Source organism: Uloborus diversus, chromosome 10 (genome assembly GCF_026930045.1).
Source record: "Uloborus diversus isolate 005 chromosome 10, Udiv.v.3.1, whole genome shotgun sequence".
Lineage (NCBI taxonomy): Eukaryota > Metazoa > Arthropoda > Arachnida > Araneae > Uloboridae > Uloborus > Uloborus diversus.
Window position 1 is genome coordinate 19,397,400 of NC_072740.1, and position 21,625 is coordinate 19,419,024.

Below are 21,625 nucleotides of genomic sequence, written 5' to 3' on the forward strand. Positions count from 1 at the left end.
ATTAAACTGAATGAGACAAATTAATACTCTGGTCTAATAGAAATACTTACTTTTCTGAGTTAGAAAATCGTAAGCTCTGAAATTGCTTTTTGTGCAATACTTTTAATGACAAATAATTTATACAGCAAATTGAGCTCTGGGAATAAAATAAAGTGTTTGAGTTCAAGATAACGATTTGGCTCCTCTATTGAAAGAAGAAACTATGTTTTTGTTTCTTCTTCAAACTACTGATACATGATCCCTTAAAGAAAGACTCTTGACATTCCAAAATATTTTAGTAAAAAAGAAGGTATTTGTTTCTACAAGAAATGGTCCCGATATAGAAGCATTTAATTGGTTTATGTATTGTATTTGTTTGTAATTTCAAATGCGAAATCAAGCAGTACGCATATCTTAAGTCGTTTCTCTGAACAAAAATTTGGCGCCAGAAATCTTGCCGCATCCTAAAGATCTGCTTCGAATGGAACCAAAACGCGGTCTTTAACACCTGTATGACCGCCGAGCTCAGCTGTTTCCGTCGCATAGTGTCTACTGCTACTGACGGAGTATCAACTTGAGCGTAACCCCGGGTAGACGAATATTCCACGCTAATGCGACAACCCCCCCCCCTTCTTTTTCCGAACCAAAAACGGCTTCCGCTAGTCGATGCATAGGGTGACACGATCCACTAGGGGTCTTTACTGCGGATCAATTAAACCTTGTCACGTGTCCTCCTGAAATTTCAAAGGTTTCCGAAAATGGGATGCGTATTCGTCATAGGCTTCAGCAACGTGATCTTTCATTATATTAATTTTCAAAATTAGTACTGGGCAACTGGGCATTTATCTATAGGTAAAAGCTAATTACCTCCAAAATATGTTTCGTTTTCACCGTGAAACTTAAAAACAAAACAATCAGCATAGGTTTCACTCTTCCCCCTCCCTTTTTCAGACTCATTATTCAAAAAAATATTTGTTCCGGTGGAAAATATTTCTACATTGTGTTTTAATCTTATAACCAATGTCTTTACTTCTTACGTCTTGTTGTCTTTGATGTCTTTTTTATGGAATTACAATGTGTTGTTACGTTTTTACACGTAGTATAGAAGTAATTGTACGCGCACACACGTATAATGTATGATTTTTACGTTTTTTTTCTTTTTTTTTTCCCTGCTTAAAAGGTAATATTTCATTTCAATTTGCTGCAACATGAGATATTAAGTGAAAAAAAAAAAGAGTCTAAAATGAAAAATCTATGTTTCAGTCACTTTTGAATAATAGAACTCACTATGGCTCTTTGAAAAATATAATCATTAATAAATTCTTACATTAATTAAGTTTTTACAGTGTTTTTAATCTCCGCCGACTCATGCTCAGATTAGAAATCTTCAATAAACTTTATAAGAAGCATGAACTATTTGTATTTGTTTGTATTTGATCCTACTTAAACATGAATTTACTGTCTAAATTAAGAAATTTGTTTATAAAAAACACGAGGCCTAATTAAAAATATAAAAAAGATGAGATGGGGAAAAAATGCAGGGCATTTTTACTGAAATGCCCGGTCTTTCTGAGACATAATTTTTAGTTCTAACTATCTTTAAACTTTTTTGCAAAAAATTGAAAACTCATGAACTAAATCTCTTCTTTTATACAACACATCTTTAATGTTCGTTTCCTTTATCCATTTTCATACTATTATATATAAAATTGTGTATTTATTGTTATTCAAGTAAAATCCCACTTTTTTTTCGAATTTTTAGGGTCTTTTTAAAAACACGTTATAGACCATTAATATTTAAAAGATATATCGGAACCTGTAACTTTTGTTGCAGTAAGCTCTGATGCTCTCCCTTTAGTATTTCACTAGTTTCATCAAGTGTTTAGCCTGTTTAATTTTTATTAGATTTTTAAAAATTTCGCATAAAGATTCATTGACAGGCCAAAAAAGAAAAAACCTGTGGCCGTAACGGGTAGGAAGTCGTTAAAGAAAACAAGTATATAGATAAAGCTTTATTTTCCCTTTGCTCAGTTGTAAGAAAAAGCATTAATTTCCGTAATGTATTTCAGAAATTAGCTGTGAACGTTCATTAAAGAATGTATAGGCCTCATCTGAATATTTTATTTTGCCTCCTCGCTCGAGATGAATAAATAGATTACTGATCCCAAATTTTTTTGGTAGTCGTACAGAAAAGTTAATAATTGATTTTAATTGCTTCAAGCGGAATAGAGCCTGAATTGGTGTTTGGATTGCGGTATTTGGTTTAAAAGGCAGCAATCATTGGTTCGTGCTATTTTTTTAAAAAACAATATTTTTTTACCTTCTAGTAATTCAACTGCGCCTATGAAAATAGATTGCAAAGACTAAAAAAGTACTAATCATTAAACAGTGATTGACGCTCCTTTAACAAATCATGATTAAAATGTTCAAATATTTGTTTCAACAACGCATTAATTCTGGCGAAATTTTGCGTTAATAACAAAAAAAAAAAAAAAAAGCACCAGTTAAAAAACCAGGTTTTCATTAAATTTCGACCTTTTTAAAAAGCATTAAGAAATATTTTGCTTACTACAGATTTTCCCAACCATTTAATGCACGTAAAGAAATTGTACATTTTTATTAAGTTAGGTCTTAGCAATGACAAGAGAAAATAATAAAAAGAAAAAAACTATGACGATGCTACCTTTTGGCAAATTTATTATGATTTAAGCTAGAACGAATAAGTTTGAACTGCTGCAAAGGATACTAGTATATTTGGATAATCTTACTGAAACTGCAGATACTCTGGAATGTCACACTGCTTGCGTAGTTCGGGATTTTATGGCGCGAAACTCAAACGCGTCGACGACATGTGTACCTTTTTATCGGAAAACATTCCCCATTTACCTCCACCGTATCTGAATACGATGTTTAATACGCCTTCTAGTAACAAAAACGTAAAAAAAAGCCCCCAGTTTCCCCCGTATTGAAATGAAGTAAGATTTCCTCTGCCTCGCGCAAGATGTCAAAAAGAAATAAGAACTGTTATGAATGGGATGAAGAGCCATATTTTTCCTTGCTAGGAAGCACTCCCCCCCCCCCCCTTCTCCGGCTCACGTGGATCAGTGTTCTAAATTCGATCACCTTGTGTTAGCATCTGTTGGATTCTCTCTGCATTTACCAAGCCGACTCAAGGAAGAATAAGCACCACGTGACTTTACCTACTATTAACCTCTCACCGCACGAGGCAGTTTACCGGCGATACGGGTTGCCAGATTGCATTTGATATTCGCTACTATTGGCAGCATTAAATGTTTCTTAATCCATGTTTATCGATTATAACATCGCAATAAAAACTATGTTAGAAGCGCATATAAAAAATGTAATACATGGCATAAAGAAACCTTTGAGAAATTTGTTTCTCTTTCGTTATTTTTGGGAGGAAGGTTGGAACGGAAACTACTGCTTGTATTTTGTAAACAGTTAAACGAACATTCATAAAATTATTATCACCATTCTAAAACAGTTTTAAATTAAACGTCTTGTAAAAACAGGTTATTTTGAGAATATCTTTAATAATTTATTTATTTTGTTTTATTTTATTTTTATTTTATGTGTTTATTTTTGCATTTTATTATTTTTCAATGTATGCGTAAGGCACTTTCATTCATTTCAAACTTATGAGAAATTTTTCCTTCTCCCCCATTAATCAGATATCGTTATCAGACATATGTCCTGGCTTTAAACAGAAAAAAAATTGAATAAAATCAGTTCCATCATTCTTATGTGTTTGTCAAAAAGTTTTGTCATTATTATTAATTTGTTATCCTTAGTTTTTCGTTTTCAGATTTTTTACAGTTTATTAGTAAGTTATCCATTCATTCTTACAGCTGAAGTCATGAAATTTCCGAAGAATATACTACGTATCAGTTCGTATATTCAAGTTTATTGCTCAGTTTAAGTAGCGTTATTGTTCTCTTCATCGTAAAGGGAGATGAAAAGAGTTCGAAAGTTTTTCCATGATTATCTTTTAAAAGTTCAAGGTTTCAGATAATAAAATCAAATGGTATCGAATAGAAATTTGCAGACACAGTTATTTTTCAACTGAATATAAAAGTATTCGAATTTCGTGCAGAGTCAAAATCATATGACCGATTATGTTTTTACATTTGCATAAAACAATTTACCTTTTCCACAGTTTTAGTAATTACATTTTTCATACTTCCTAGAGAAAAATTCATTTTTCCGAAGTCTATATTTATGCCTATTCCACTCCATGCGTTGTATGAAAGGAGTAGTGTAGTTTAAAATAAAATTTCAGAATGGAAACCTGAAGCAATTTAATATTTTCACAAAACGGTATTAAAAGGATATAAGTATAAATTATAGGAAATGAAATAATAGTTAAAATAGTTAAAAGAAAGGTTTAACTAAAAAACCTATCAACAGAATAGTTTATTTTAAAAAATATTTAAAACTTTTAAATAGTTCTCTGCATATATTTTAAACAAATAAAATTATGTGAATAATTTAATTCAAAAATTATATATATATATATATATATATATATATATATATATATATATATAGATAGATATATTAAATATGCTTAATATGGTTTTCAAAAATAATTAGGAAAATTCTATGAATATGAAAAGCAAAAAAAAAAAAAATCTCCTTTTACCACATCCGTTTTCTTAAAATCTCAACCAAAAATAAAATATAGTAAAAATCAGAAAACCAGTGAAGGTATTAATAAACTGAAAGCTAATTACAAGTAGCTGCTTAAGTGTTCATTCGCACGGAACTATCTGCGCTAGAAACGATTAGTTTTCAGATCATAAACCCAACATTGATTTTTCTGCTAAAAGCACCTTAATTTAGGCAATAGTACTTCTTTTTCATGCTGAAACTTCCTTGGCGGAAGTCTTGCGTCTGGAAGATAAATCGGATCATTTAATAATAGCTTCTTTAATGATTTGTAATTAACTCGTTGCTTAACCTCAACGTTAATCGATTTTGTACATGAGAAGTGATTTCTAGTACATTTGGAATTCAGTTTTGGGTATTATTGAAGAAAGTTGAGATTTTCCTTTTTGATGACTTCATTTATAATTTATAATGACCCTCTTGGTGCCATTGCTATAGTTAGTTCAATACTAATGGTTAATTCCGCGACTCGATGTTTATTAGTTCTTTTTTCAGATTTCGGTGCATCGTTGTGTGATAGTTAAACCAGGGGTTGTTATTTCGACCGTCTTATGCAGTTTACTTTTTGAATCTCTTCTTATTTCTAACTAAGCTGTGTATGTGATTGTTTATAATGCAAAACAAATGAGTATTTTTTATCTGATTTATCTACTTACGGATGCCTTGACGTCATATTTTATTCAGTAGGAAGTTAAAACACATTCGAAGTTGTGTTGCAAATCTGTAGCGGCGTGAATTGAAAATTTGATAATATAAGGTACAGAAACTGTTGAAAAAAAATTGAAATTCCAAATCTGCAGATAATCCTCGAACGTAAAACCTGTATTTAATTCACACTTCCAGCATTAGTGACGAAAATTTGCATCACTTCACTATGTCTACGTTGCACGTTGCAATTTTGTTGCTAGTTTGGAAGTAAACTTTCAGGAATCGTCATTATAATTGAACTCGGCGGTCAATGCATCAGTTAATTAGATAAGTGTAACAATTAAATCCTATCCCATCTGCAAGAACCTCTCCATTCACAACTAATTTTTGATCATGTTTTTAATTGCCAGACCATTATTCGCTCCCTTCTCCAACTTGTAGCTCCACCAATTGAAATCATCTACAGCCATCGGGCTTCAGAATTACCACATCTTGCTAACAAGACTTTTGGAGGCATCTAAACCTTTCGCACTCAGCACTTCATTAGACACGACAACAACAAATATAGTCAACTGTTGACATGAAAGGAGGGTTGATATCGATATCTCGAAGATATCCCTGTACATTATGCTGAACGGGCTATATTTAAATCATCCCCCCCCCCCAGATAGCGTTGTATGAAAATGTGCAAATCATGCCTTCGCATAAAGTTGAATAATCTATTACTGTCTAAAGAATGATTGCGTGCATGAATTAATGATAAAAAGTATTCAGTGTAATGCTGAAAAGTATTACATATTTTGAAGCGTAACTGAAGTTCGTGCTCAGAAAAACAGCGGCATTTCAAACATAGAGAAAATACGGAATTTTGAACTTAGAAGAATTGCAGAGTTTCGGACATGAAAGAACGAATGAATTTCTTGCCAAGAAGCATGCTTGGGCTCATACATATTTCCATTGCATGTTTACTGAAGCATATTATAATGAAATGGATTAATTCATCAGAAAGATGCTTTTTGAATAATTTTCAGATGTGGTTGTGTTACAATTATTGATACCAGTGGAATCATTTAAGCTGCGTCGAACAATAAACATCTGAATATCTGATTCCCACAATACTCAAACAAAAAAGAAAGAGAGATATACTGTCTTCTCAGAGTAGTTGTTTTGCTGACGAACTAAGAAAGGAGAGAGTATCTGTTTTGACGACGGTTAACCGTTCGGTTGATAAAAAGGAAACAGGTGTGCTAAAAACGCCCTAGAAGTTTTAATATAATTTTAATTTTAACTGAGTGTTCGTTTCTCATTTATTTCGAAAGCATTCGCTGTTGAGGTAGTAAAAAAAATAAATAAATAACATTCAACAATTACGAATATCTATGAACATTTCCTAATACTTGTTAACATCTCTTGAGTCAAAGCAGTTATTTTTCTCATTTTCTTTTCGAAAATGCGATACTAATATATAAAAAAGATACGTTTTTACTTGGTATGTAACCACCAATAAATATATACCATGCAAACGTGGCTTAAAATATATAATTAAATAATAATCTCGAATGTTTTATGAATGCTCAGGAAGTTAGCACTAATTATGATAATTATAAGAGGGTTATTTATAAGAAAAGGAAAAGTTATGGTTACAAGAAAGACATTATCTTGAAAGCATTGAAAACGAGAAATAATCTTGGAAAAATACATTAATGGGAAGTAATAGAGACAAAATATAATTTTATTTGCAGAATTCTTCTGTCATTTGCAACGAGGACATTTTTTCACGAATCATACTACATTTAAGTTTAGACATTTTTTGCATAGGCATATACCATATGAATGTTATTAAGATTACTCGTTTTTTTGCATCAACATTCTTATTATTTTAGTTTGGTACTAAAAACTTTAATTCAGAACTAAAATAAAAATTATGAGATATACGTGAGAACAAAGCAAAGCTGAATCCTCATTTTCAAAGAAGGTAGAAGAAATACCTCATGTAGTTGAGAGTGAGAAGCTCGTTTTTCTCTTCAGCATTCCTAATATTTTCGATTGTTTTTAAAGCAAGTTTCGTAAGTAATAACAAAGTTATGAGATGTACGTGAATACAAAGCAGTATAAAATCCTTATTTTTAAAGAAGATATAAGAAAACCCCCCATATAATTGCGTGTGAGAGATGATTAATTTTTCAATTTAGCTTTAAAATGACAGGGTCTTTTTTTTTGTCATAAAAAGCGATGAAAAAACTAAGACAAGAGAATAACAAAGTATCAAGTATCGATATAGTGCTAACATTCTTTATATTAAGATGCTATGGATGGAAAATGAAGCAAAATTGCAAAAGTTATCTGAGCAAGCAATCTTAGTAGAACTAATCAAAGAATTTTGTTGAAAGAAGAACGAGCGGCTGTAAAATAATGAGAGAAGATTTCGAAGGACTTAAAAAAGATTTGCATATTTTATGCTGTATAAAAATCGACATTGTAGAAAAGGGTCTACGACAGGGGTGGTAAATGAAATTAAATCAAAGTGCCATAATTAAACTGACATTTATTTTTCATCCTTGTGACAAACCCCCTCTGGCATCCTCATCCTTGAACGTTTAACCACAGTAACTTTGCGATTTTAATTATTTGGTCTTGAATAACAAATAAAATCAAAGTACAATATTTATTTCTCATAAAAAATGTTACAAAACCAAATGTGGTATTTTAATGATAGTTATAAATGGAAAAAAAAAAACTATTTACATGATTTTTACATATTTTTTAAATTTTTTGCTCAGTGTTACTTGCAAGATTTTAATTTATGCCTGTATGTCGTTGATTGCAAGCTAATAAATATTTGTTGCCGTGTCTTCCTTTATGAACAATTTTCCAAATTTTGTAGTACCAACATCAACATAATGTAATTTTGTGAAGTAAAAAAAAAATATTCTTTCAATTTTTATTATTTTTTATTGACATCTTGAGCTTTTATAGAGCCAGTAAAATTCATTTCGCGCCAAGTTTGGCACGCGTGCCTTTTCATTACCACCCTCAGTTTACAACATAATAAATAATAGAAAAGAAAAAAAGATCCGAAAGAGCCCAAAACTTGCCTTGAATGTAAACAAAACAAATGTCTCGTGAATTACTTTAACTGTGCAATAGGTTTAGTTTTTCAAAATGATATTTTTAGCAAACATTGAACAACAATTGTGAGTGATCGAAACATAAAAAATAAAATAAATAAATAAATAAATATCCCTCAAATCATGCAGCATTTGTTAAAGATATTATTTTATTATTAAAATTTAAAGCACAAAAGACCTTTCAAAGGCTATAGGCAAAAAATAATCAATTAATCTTCCTTTTTATAAGATATGTTTTTGGAGAAGTAAAATATCAATTGTTGTAAATAGTATATCAAGGTTACATTTCCCTAAGTTAATGCAATGAATTTCTTTTTCCAAAAACCTGCTGATGTATTTTATTCATCCCACGTACATTTTGTCTAGAATATACTTTTAATCACGTAGTATATTACTGTGAAGAAAAGATTTTTCACTAAATTAATAATTAATAATACAAATAGTGCTTTGAAAAAGAAATGCTTAAATAAAATTTTTTCAAAAAATTACCAATTAAGAATCAAATGTGTTAATCCTTTCATTTTAATGACAATCATTAAATGAGATGAATATCAGCGGCGTCATACAACGACTGGATTACGCGCCCATTGCATAAGTAAGTACCTGAAGAACGCGTAAAGCATGAAAGTATTACCCTTGCACACATAAAACCCGAAAATAAAACGATGCTGGCGATAAACGCGAACGAATGGCGCTTGAGTTGGCGAGACAGTTTTTAAGATCCCGCTCAATGCAACCCTCCTAGTTAAGCATGTGCCGTATTCAGTCAGTCAGTCCGAAGAATAGAGTTGCTCTAGATGTGCATATTGCTCAATCCACTTAGCGGTACTTTACCGGTGGGATATTCGCTTGTCAAATAAGTTTTGTTTGCATGGTGCGCATGGTTTTTACTTCATAGGAGATTTTTGACTATGGATAAGTGCTGGTGGTTGCAGATTAATCACAAAACATAATGGAATATTAGTGCTGAAAATTGTACTTTCGATATGTGGATTGAAATGAATGGATATAACTATCATATTCCTCTAAATCTAGTTTTTCGCCACTGGTTGATTTTTCTTCGTGGTGCTTTTTCATATTTCTGCCCGATTTATTACATGCATTTACTTTGGTGAGTAAATATTTTGTCTATCATGTGCACATCTTTATAAAAATGCAATCAAAGAGATTCCTTCAAAAATGGATATGCTTTACTCCTTAAGAATTTGAAGCTTTCTGAATCTTGTTTCTTAAGATTTAAAAGAGAAATAAAATCTTAAATTTTTTGTTTCCAAAAAGATAAATCTATAATAATTTTGAGTTCTTACTTTTCTTTTCAGTTTCATATTGATTGTCTCAGAATGTTACTTATATACTGACAACGGAAGCATGCAAAGTATTTTAGAGCTTTAAAATGTTTTTAATGATAAAATGAGCGATTTTATTAGTCATAAAAAATATAAGTTCTGTGTTATAAATATTCTTCAAAGTTTCATAAATTTTAAAACAAAATTCCGGTTGTTTTTGAGCATTTCAAGAAATATTTGTATTTGAAACAATGCAAAGTATTTTATGTGTATTTTTTCAGTTTGGAATAAGTTATGAAAAATGTTCTCAAAAAAAAAAGGGGGGGGGGGGAGAAAAATCAACGCAGTACTGAATTCTGCTTTTTCTATTGAATTCTTATTTTGCTTTTATCTATGGGTGATCTAAGAAGAAAAATCCAAAAAAAATTTTACATTAAGCTCCGTTCGAAAGGGGGTTGATTTTATATTTATTCAAGCTCTGGATTTGTGTCAAACTTGTTCAAAAATTGTAGTTGTAGATTCTTTTGAAACCATTTTTAATTTAAATAGCGCAAAGTTTGACTACAATATATTTTACAGTTAATCAGCGATAGTATAAATTATAATGCCTATAAACCGAAGAATAACTCAATTTCCCTTACTATCACGTTTTAAAATATTTTCTTTAATTTTTGAAATTTCGTTACAAAACTAAACATAATTAATTCGTAGCAGCTAATAATAAAATTAAGGTGTTATATTCTTGTATTATTATTCAGACTGCAATGCTAATTAAATCGACGGGTTATTTAATTCCAATAATTATATATATTTTTTAAAAACTTCCTTTTATTTCGTTTTTAATTTTGCTGCTTGAAATCGAAACGCATTTAAGTTTAATGCAGTCAGTGGTAATAGAGAATTTGTATATTGTTTCATTCTTTTTCTTTTCTTTTTCTTTTTTTTTTAAATAAATATTTCAATGAAATTATTTCATCCGAATTGTGTAATAAAACTTAAAATTTGTGGAAACACATTTTCAAGCTTGATTACTTAATAATACAATAACTAGTTGCAAATATATTAAATTTCTTTTATGCTGATCTTCTTGTAATTTATGTTCTCTCGTTTTGTTTTAAGAATAATTTTGTTCTGTATAGACCACATTAATTCATAATGAGCACGAATGTTTGTTATCAAACTCTGTAATAGTTGCAAGTAGGTTTTTGATCGCAATCAGTTACCAATTGCATTTCCGATCAAATGAACTTAATGAAACCAATTGATATCAGTTGCACGTCAAATAAGTCAATAGAGAAAAACGATTTATGGAGAATGGATCAGCATTTATATGGGAAGAAAACATGCTTACAAATTGACTAGGATATCACTGATTTTTTTTAAAATTTGGATGTCAAGCTTCTTATTAGATATTCATGGTTAATCCACCCTAATATTTTGCATAATGACCAATAAGCAATTAATGCAGTACCATGTGTCTAATAACCATGTGCCCAATGAGTTAATGAATTTGCTACTCTGTTAGTTTTTTATTCTTGAAAATTAAAATTTTTAAACATTTAAGGATTGTTTTCTCAAAAATTCTGTGACACTTAAGTCAGACGAAACGCCGTTTAGAAAAAGTGAGATTGCTATAAAAAGTTTTGACCCAAATGGTTTACCTGTTCCTTAAAGTTTAAAATCTGAGTAGCTACGTTCCGTCTATCTTGTAACAATTATACTAAAAATTGCTTTCCAGGATTTCCATGAGAAGTTTTCTCTCATTTTCTCTAAATATAGCATAATTATAATATTTTCAAGCATAATTTATTTTACTCCTAACCTAGTTTAAAGTTGCTTTTAAGATGCTTAAGTTAGTTCATAAGATAAACATACGCCGTAATATTATTGTTTAAAATGAGACACATTTTTCCATAAAAAAACACTAATAAATTTTGTATTTATTTTACCAAAATAATCTATTAACGAAAACGAAAGTTTACTTCATCATTTTTAGAACTGTTCCAATACTTTTTTAAAAATTAAGCTAATGAGATTTTTAGAACGCTGTCGTTTTCATCTCACTTAGCTTTTTTATAACTCATAATTTTGTTTTTAAAAAATAATCTTTAACCTAGTTTGCCTTTAGCTATGACTTTGTTTCTTGTTTTTTATTTTCCGGATTTAAATTCAAAATGCATTTGATAGTAAGGAGTCTTTAGTTATTCCATTTGTCATCAGCAATATATTGTGAGCCACTCTCGACGATTATTTCAATTGAAATTGCTTCTGGAGATCGTATGATTCAAACGAGCAGAAAGGGGTTAAATTTGATTTCGAAAGAGCTTTCAGTGAAATTCCTTTTGTTCGAGAAAAATTTTATCTCATTTAGGAAAAAAAAAATCTTCATAATGTAATGAAAAACTGGTTTTCAGTTGAATGTTATAACTGCTTTGAAAGAATTTCGGGAATTGGTGAATATTGTCGTTTTTAGACACATTATTAGCCGTCTTACTCTCCTTAAAAATTATAGTAGGGTAATTACAGTAAAAAAATACATTATTTCAAAACTTTTTACTGAATCATTCACAGTACCAAATAGAGTAGCATACCAAATAGAGTATCAAAGCAGTACCAAATAGACTATAAAAGAACCAAACAGCAGCAATCAGAGTACGAAACCAAACAATAGGAAATATGACATCCGTTTCTCAGTTAAATATCAAGGTATTTTTTTGGAAATGTTTTTACATTTGGTGAGCGTCGAGCACTATGTTTCGGCATTAAAAAGTGGTTACCTTTTGTTTCTAGATTTTTTAACAGTTATCTAAACTTATACATTTCAATTTAGCGTATTCGTTTACGGTAAAATCGTGTCCTAATTTATTACTAACGAAACTTAAAGTCGCTATTAAGATACGTAAGTTCGTTCATAAGATATACGTACGCCAAACTATTATTGCTTAAAATTAGACTAATTTTTCCATAAAAAAAGCATTATTTTTTGTGTTCAAGACAAGTAAGGGAAAAAAATATATATTACTTATTCCAAGAAAATTGAACCAGTGAAAATGTATGTGAACTGATTCGGAATCCCTAAAAAGAATAACTATCGGGGAAATTAGTGTACGTCATCTTGTTTTGCAATGATCCGATGCATTTAATTTAAAATAAAATAAGAATTATGTAAAAATATATATACATAAAGAAGAGAATACGGTATAGCTTAAAAAGTTTTTTCTCTTGCGACTTCGTAGAACCTATATAGTATCATTTCTCATTACTTTAAAAAATAAATCCTCCTACGTTAAAATAAACCTTGTTTTTTAAAAAGATTTGCCTTTCTTTGGCAGCATTAAAAAATCAGTTTAAAAAAAACTTTTACCTTCTTTATAAACATTAAAATAAAATTGTCATTTATTGAAAACTTTGCCTTTCTTTGCAAAAATTAAAAAGAAATCGTCATTTATTAAGTTCGCCCTTCTTTGCATGCCTTAAAGTAAAACCCTCATTTATTAAAAACTTTGCCTTTCTTTGCAGTCACTGAAATAAAATCTTAACTTCCCTTTTCTAAAAGAACAGCCGATTAGCTTTCCCTTCATGTTTGCTTCAGCTGCAAGGCTTTTTTTCTCCAGTAAAGAATGATTTACAGGCTTTTGCTTCATCCCGCTCCGAGGAGCCCGAGGGTCATTTTCTTCTTCTCTCGGTTGTATTGCTGATGTTAGTTTATGCTTACAGAGCTTTTTTTGCCTTGACTAGGACAGAAAAAAAAAAAAAAAAACTTTTACATGAAACTACATTTGCAAAGCTGTATTGACGTTTTTTTAGTTAATTTTCCGTTTTTGTTTCGATGTAATAGTTTTGTTTCGATGAAATTAGTTAGTAAATGACGTCTGCAAAGTAAAATAAACACACTAATTAAAGTTCAAGTTTTCAACTTTCAAAGATAGTATTATTTTTGTTTTATTTCAATAGGATATTAATGAGTTGGGAGCGGGAGGGTTCGGAAATTGATCTAAAAGATTTGAAATTTGCTTGGAGTTGGCACATGATATTTCTAATGCCAATATTATATTGTGAAATAAAATGAGATCGATACACAAGGTACGAATATTGTTCAAAACGATTAAGTGATTTTCTCGAAAAAATTATTAATTGGGATATCAACTTTTTCTACAAGAAAATGTTTGTAAATTCCATTGAAAAAACTTATAGATTCAGAGGCTTTTATGTTTTATACTTGAATCTATGTGTCTGTGTTCTATCTTCGTTTAGAAAAACTTAAATTTATCATCTTACTGATCAAACTTTTCGTACTCGTGTTGACATTTTTAATACAAGTATAAAACGCTAGATTTTTATCTTTTGAAGCATTGCAATAATGTATCATGATATTATTTAATCGTTAACCCACAACATCATGTTTTAAATTTAGCTCTTATATATATTTGTATTTCTCAGGGTGGAATTTTTTTTTTGTTAACTAATTTAGTAAATATGTTTATATTCTGCTGCATTCAAACTATTCATTTAAAGAACATTTCAGTTTATTGCAAAACCTTAATGATTAGTTACACGCAAGTTTTACATTGACACACATACCAAATATTTCCATCAATTCACACATTTCACAGCACAGTTTTTTCTTGAAAAGTCGATAGCAATGCAATCGTACTTAAAATAGTTTTCAGCTTACGTTAGAAGTACAAAGCTTGTTTCATAAACATATTTAAAATTTGACTAGTATACCTGTGAAAATTATATCGGCTGACAATTATTTTATGCGGAAGTGATTACATATGAATAATAATTATAAATGCAAGTAATATTTGAAGTAAATTCATTTGCGGACAATATCATTTTTTTTTAGATAAGTTTAAACTGTACAGTCCTCAATATTTGCATCTAATTTTTTTTTTTTTTAAATCGATTTTAATTTTTTATCTTATTCTTATCAATGATCTGTTCTTTGCAATGGAATTTCATAAATGTCTGAAAAAATACTCTCTCTTAAAGAATCATTTTAATGAGAGCGTTTGAAAGCGAAATGTTTGTTCTAAGAAAATACTTACACAATATAAAACGGTCTTTCAAAATCGGAAGAATATTACTTCTAATATAGAATATGTTTTACCTTCTTTTCCTCCTTTCTGAAATTTCAACTTTTTGGATAAATTTGAAATTTTGTCTCATATTTTTAGATATGAGACTTCCGTTTTTTCAACTGCCTCTCGTGCCGCTTGTTTGTAAAATGGTCTTTTATTTAACAGATAATCCACTTTATAGGCAATTGATAAAAGTAAAAGCATATATTAAAAACAAAATTGATTTGGTATACTTTTCGTATTGGTTACTCGATGCTAATTAACCGGAATGTCTTAACTTTCTTCTTAAAAACTTTTAAGTTCTTTCCAGGTTTTTTTTTTTTATATTTCATGTTTGACATAGGTTTCTAAAACGCTGTATCATATTATTTAAAACTTTCTGATCTGAAAACAATTAATAAAATTTAGCTTTCAAATTTTCAAAGGACGAAACTTGGTTACGCAGAATATCAAAAACCTGGATCAGAGACTTGAAAAAAAAAAAAAAAAAAAAAAAACTATGGTCTGGTTAAACTTCGTACTATACACGGATACTCAATACAGTTTTATTTCTGACTATAGTTTAGTTGCAATTTCTCTTGCATGAAGTATTTCAATTGTACTTGAAGAATTTCAAGCTATTATTTAATTATTTGCGAATTTTTATGCTCACATTTTTAAATGGCTTCATTTTCACTTGTGTAGTTAAGCAATGATTCGTTTCAGTTGTATTTGGCAATATTGTATGGGGTACATTTGTGAGTCTTCAATTTAATTTAGTGAATAACTTTTACCTCCGTTTCGACTATATTACCCGTTATTTCATCAGAAGTCTCCGACTTTTCAAGAGCGTCATTGAACCTGCTTTAGAACCTGCGTACATTTTAAATTCTCATTGGAAGAGCTTTTTAATCCATTTTTTATATACTTATTATTTACTATTTTACAACTTTTGCTTTTTGCATTTACATTGCACAAAATCTCAGTGTCAGTTTTGTAACTTATTTGTATTAAGCAATTTTCCAGAATTTACGGGATTAAATAAATTTAGGAATGATACAAATACTGATAGTGATTAACTATGTTTATATTCTATTCATTTCTTAGCACTGTTACCAGATATATATTGCGAAAGTCTATAAAATCATCTTTAAACAAATTTGCTGTTTTTTTTATTTATTTATTTGAATAAAGGGATTTTTTATTTGCACAAATTAAAATTAAGCTATTGAATATTTGAAAATATATTTTTTATTCAAAAAAAAGAAAATCTTATGGTGTAAAAGCTGGTAATGCCCAAGGAAAAATATTTAAATAATTTAATTCACAAAATGGTCTGTACCGTTTTGAAAGCGAACCATATGTTTCCCTTTTCCCGCGTGAAATGCATGAACGTTATGTGTATTCCTCTTTCTCACCTCCCTCTTTATATACACTCACACGCGCGCATATGCACATATATACAGGGTGTTTCGTTTTAACATGCAAGACCTTTATTTTCGCAACCATTAGTCCTTGATGTATACTTCCAATTGCAAAAAAAAAAAATGTTCGAAATCGGATGCAGGGTTAAGATATTGAAAGTTGAAATTGAAAATGAAAAAAAGTCAAAAAATACAAAATTTAACTTTTTGTACAGGACCCAGGGCTTCTAACTTATATTTAGGGAAATAATCTCCGTTGAAAAATCATTCCAACACAAAAAGTTTGAAATTAATACGACTAATATTCACCGACATATGAAACACAGCGTTTTGTGACTTACACCACTTTTCACTCGCCGTCAATAACACATTTTGGGGGAAAATATAGCGGTTAACAATTGTTTAAAATTAAATGTGTGCATAGAGTGTGGTTTTTCAAATTGTTCGAGGTTTTGTAGTGTGTTTTTACGCATCACGTCATAACATTTGCTTTTATTTTGAATAGCAATGAAAAATATAAATACCTTGTTTTTCTTAATTAGACGACCATTCTTTCTGAAAGGACGATAAGTTCCTATCTCATCTTCTGTATGGTCCCTTCAAACTTAGAAATGGAATATCTCCTTGAGTTTTGATCGCACAAATGTCAAGGTTTTTGTGTCAGTAATAGTTTTCAATGGAGATTATTTCTCTAAATATTAGTTAGGCGACCTGGGACCCGTATAAAAAGTTACATTTTGTATTTTTTGTTTCATTTTTATTTTTGCTTCAAACTTTCAATGTCTCAATTCTGCATCTGATTTTGAACATTTCTGCAATTGGAAGTATACATCTAGGACTAACAGTTGCGAAAATAAAGGTCATGCAAGTTAAAACGAAACACCCTGTATGCAACGGATGAAAAGCGGTTTTTTTTTTTTTTTTTCGGCCGAAAAAATTTTTAACGTTGCAGTAATCAAAGAAAGGAATTTTGCTCCAGAAAGTGCATTTGATCCAAATTTCTTTTCATCTTGTTGACGAATGTTTTTTTTTTTTTTCGTGTAGACGTAAATCACTTGAAATTCACTTTATAATTTTTTTATATTTTTTTATTTTTAATGAGTATTGAAAATGAAATATTCCCTATTTTCACGCTTATGTTGAAGTATCGCATTTGCATGCATTATAACGCTTTCGAATACATGAATTTGGTTTGAAAACCATTTTACATTTAATTAAAGATTTACATTTTATTATAGCATTTACAAAAATAATTTCCGCTACTTGGAAATAAAATGTGTTATTTTATTGTTCATTATTATAATTCAGAATTTTACTGGAATGAAAATTCAATATTGGGATCGTAATAAGCTTTTAAATTCGTATACATTATAAATATCAAGTTTCTTTTTAAGGAAAAAAATCTACTGTTATTAGTCAGCCTTGTTAATGAAAAGAATTTTTGATTTGACTCGTTTAATGTGAAATAATTTACGAAAGCGATTTTTAAAAAAAATATAAAAATGTAGGAGAATGTATCCGACCAAAACAAAAAGTAGTGTACAAGAAGATACTCTTCACTAGTTTTGTCCAAATCACTTAAATTTGAATTTTTAAGTTACCAATAACTGTGATGAAAAAAAAAAAAAACTATTGTCATCAGGCTATGCGAATAAATAGTTTTGTTTTTACCTTGATTCGTTTATGACCAAAAATGCATGTTTTCCCCCAATGACTTACTATGATTTGCCATATTCTTGTCTGAAAACGAGCTTGATTTGGCTTCGTATCATGAAGTCAGTAGTTTATTTAAATTTATTTAAAACATTTAGTAGTTATTTTAAATACAGAGTACTACATTAAATCTGTAACAGAAATAAATGGTAGTGGTTTTTTACTAGATCCAAGTGTATTTTAAATTGTTAAATCTTTACTTGGTGGAATAGCTAAATCCTGTGATATGGCTTACAATGTATGACATACATTGCGCAGCGTTTTTCTATTTCCATTTTCAAAACACAAATTCATCTCTTGATGCACAAACGTAAGTAAACTATAGCTTCTTCTGAATTTTCTGAAAGTATTTTATGATTTTCAATGCATTTTTTCTTCAAATAAACGGCATGCATAAAAACTAGAGATTAAAGAGAAAGAAAAATTTGCGCATCCATGCAACATTTTATGCATTGCAATTTAACTAAAATCAACTTTACTAATGTAATTCATTTAAATGTTCCGCTTTGCTGTTTTTTAAATTAGCTTTAATTCATTTGAGGTACTTAATGTTTCACTTTCAGGGCAATATTTATTGTTAACATTTATCGGACGTGTCGAATCTCTGCTCTTCCCTCTCAAGGTTTCTGAGCATTTTTAGGAGTAATAAATAAGCACGTATGTGTAGCTTTAAAGCATTGCAGTTTTAATAATCAAAGCAATTGTTCTAATGGTACCAAGAAAAAATGACATTGTGGGAATTAAATGTAAAGCTGATGATGCTTACTCAAAGTTAAGGAAAAACGCAAGTCTAAGTGGCTTATTTTAGGAAGTCACTTTGGAAAAACGTAAGTTTACGTGACCCGTCCGCTAAATGTTGCTGAAAGTGGAATACTATCTGAAAGTTTTTAGATAACGATATTTGTGTACTACTACTAGTAGTAGCAGTCTTTGACATTTTGAAGGTAAAATGAAGAATTATCGTTGAAAAATAAAAATATTATTGAAACTTTGCTTTTATCACGTATCTCAAAATATGATAAATGAGGCTGTATGTACCCCCAGTTGTTTCATTTCGTGGATCTATCAATACTGATCGGAAAATTTGCTTGTTAATTGTACTGCTTAGCTTTTCTCTTCATCTTCAAATGCTTCAAACAGAGCTTTCTCTAACGTAGGATAATATCTATTTTGCCGTCTGTAACTTCTATGCCATATCACAGTTAGTTTTCTTATTACCTGTGGCGTAGGCGGCTGGTGTACTAAAAACGTGGGGGTCAAAAGAAGTGTTGGAGTAAGGGGGCGTGGCTGCTGAAGCTCATTTATTTATTTATTTATTTTTTGTAAAATTGGACTTTATTACTAGTTTTTAATATTTCCGATAAGAAAATTCGAAAAATGAGGAATATAGCATAAAAAAATTGTGACATGATGGCTACCGTACTTTCCTCTAATATTTAAGGTTTCCGTTCTTACGAAATAAGACGAAAAAAGAAATGTTTATCTAGAAATTTTAGTTTTTACTTTCGAGAAATAAACCAATTCATCCTATAAAAAATCATTTTTCAATCGATCATTAGTTTTTAACTATGAAAAGTGAATGGGCCCCCCCTCCCCAGTACGTGCTGCGTATGAAATGTGGGAAAAAATACAGTTGGTGCCTAAAAAATATCGCTTAGCTCCTATGATTTTGCGATTTTTGTCCGACTCTTATAAGTTTTACTTGTGATGAATAAATGATTTAGCACTGTAAGTTCAAAAGAAATATTTTTTTATTAAAAGTAAAGCGTCAATCACAAAAGTTTGAATTATAAATTATTCAACATTATAAGTTAAGAAGCCAAAAGCCTCTAGAAGTTCTAATTATACTAAAAGATCTGCATTACTATAAGATATACTCAGTAATATTATTTTGAGATACTATAAAGTTTGCATTACTATGTATAACATAACTATTTTCTTCAAGACTTTTGTTTTTCAAAATAAGCTATTAACATAGCTAATGCATAAGAAACTAACTTAATGTAATGTAATTAGAAACTGAGCAATAACGTGTCAACTAGCTGTACTTTTTGCTTTGAGTTCGAGTGTTACTACTTGATTACTAAACAATTTATCGAATATTATTGGATAATTCTAGTAGGGGAATGTGGGGCAAAGTGAAATAGCGGGGCAAAGTGAAATGGTAAAATACTTACTCTGCGTTTAGCGCCACTTATCTGGTAATATTTTAACTATGTAGTAACACATGTAGTCTATTCCAGTCAAGAAAAAAAATATCCGCTGAAAACCAAACAATATGTTAATATAAGCAATTTAAAAAAAAAAAAAATGATACGCATATTGTAGTATTTTGTTGTGAGTTAAAAAAATTTTTTCAGTATTATTTAATGATAAAGTTCTTGTTATTAACATTTTAAATTTTAATTGAGACTTACAAATATTCAGTGATGCAATATTTATTTGCTTAACATTAAGCAAATTAAAAGATGAAACATTTTCTTCTTTTTTCTGAGGCACAAACTTATCGAGAAAAAAAAAACAATGAGAGTTTTATTGTAAAATATATTGCTCTTCCTTTATGTACCGTAATTTTCAGAACACATTTTCAATTTGTTCATTTTGAAAGAAGTAAGTTATCTTAACTATTTCACTTTGCCCCACATTCTCCTACTATTTGTTTTTAATCATTGACTTAATTATAATTAAGTATCATAGAGCGCTGAGAAATGAAAACACTATTGTCTGTGGTAAAATAGACTGCTGCTCTGCTAAATGCCTTCTATGTTAGTTCAAACTCTAAATTGTAATCGTAGAATTCATTATGAAACTCCCATTCAGGAATGAGAGCTATAGAATATAGCAAGCTATTTGTCGTTCCAACACATGAGATTGATTTTGTATTGTAAAGATGCAATACTATGAATAAAATAGATTGAAAAAAAATGTACATTGCTTGAATGAAAAAATTAGTATAAATGTTTCTTAACTCTTTTTAAAGTAAACTCACTTTGTTTCTTAAGGAAAAACGTCAACTTTTGTGAAAAGGGGAACGTCAGTGTGATCCCCTCCTCGCAACAAAGTTGCATCACCAAACGATGTCTATCTGAATTTTTAATTGCAAGAAAATTGTAAAACTAACAAACTTTCAGAATACATCCAACTCTGCGGTTGGTTTTCTGCCAATTAATCATTAATAGAGGTCAAACACTTTTAGCTATGTACGGCTTTTGTGCCCGTTAAGTATTTCTCCGTTGAACCCTTTCCAAGAATGACAAGAAAGACGAAATGTTCTTGTAAAGAGAGTAAAGAGTCAAATATTCGACCAATATATAATTTGGACGGCTTCAAAATTGCTAAATTATAGCTAATGTGCATTTTTCCGAAAACAGTCTCAGATATGGAATCTATCTTCGACGAGATACGGTTAAATATTTCAGAGAATTTTGGGCTAATTGAGTATGGAGTAATTTATTCCTCAGCGATATTTTGTTAAATTACTCTGTTATCTTTTCACCTTGTTAAACACATCCTGTGTCCGAAAAGTTTCGTTCAACCATTATCCATGGATTTTCAAGTAAGAATTTGCGTCTAGAAATCGGATTCAACTCGCGCAAAAATACTATTACAGACTATTGTAGAGCAGTATTTAAACAAAGCTTTTTGTGTTTCTAGGTATGAATTTTCGCATCAGTAGTAACCCAAACCTTTAATAA

The 21,625-nt window shown here is 29.9% G+C and overlaps 1 protein-coding gene across 2 annotated transcripts in view; it reads left to right on the plus strand.

Annotated features, from left to right (window-relative positions):
• LOC129231277 (protein kinase C-binding protein NELL2-like) overlaps positions 1-21,625 on the plus strand; it is a 231,060-nt gene that overhangs the window by 149,385 nt on the left and 60,050 nt on the right. Inside the window, exon 1 of one of the 2 annotated variants that reach the window (XM_054865563.1) lies at positions 9,111-9,555. The exons of the other annotated variant lie outside the window; for it this stretch is intronic. The gene's annotated coding sequence lies outside the window, so the exon portion shown is untranslated. Of the gene's footprint in view, positions 1-9,110; positions 9,556-21,625 lie in introns of those variants that run through there. 2 annotated transcript variants of the gene reach the window in all.